The sequence below is a fragment of the Acomys russatus genome, chromosome 20, assembly GCF_903995435.1.
Source record: "Acomys russatus chromosome 20, mAcoRus1.1, whole genome shotgun sequence".
Taxonomy (NCBI): domain Eukaryota; kingdom Metazoa; phylum Chordata; class Mammalia; order Rodentia; family Muridae; genus Acomys; species Acomys russatus.
The window spans coordinates 24,192,645-24,193,069 of record NC_067156.1 but is presented as its reverse complement, the minus strand read 5'-3'; positions in this window follow the sequence as shown (position 1 = coordinate 24,193,069).

Sequence of the window (425 nt, the reverse complement as noted above, 5' to 3'; positions counted from 1 at the left end):
CTCCGCCCACTCGTTCTGTCTTTACTTTCCCGCTAAGCCACTAGAGGGCGCAAGAGAATGCGCCTCCAAAGGTCTGGTCTGTGTTGTGCACTTATTCAGGAGCAAAGGCCTTCCTGGTGCTCTGAAGAGACCCACTTTGGCCTTTTCTAGTTCTGTTGACTTCTCTGTATGTGGCAGGTGTGGCTCTTCACTCACCCGCTCTATCAGATTGATGGATTCTGTGGACTTGGGAGCTGGTATCTAAGGTATGCATAGGTAGACTCAAGTGTATATGCCAAATGGAACATCCAAATAATGACTCTACCCGGATATACATACTACAAGTGTTCATAATAAAAGTAAGAACACGCACTGATGTCATATTGGGATCCTGACAAGCAAAAAGCAAAATCAGAGGCATATGGCTGATCCACAAGAACTTGTAC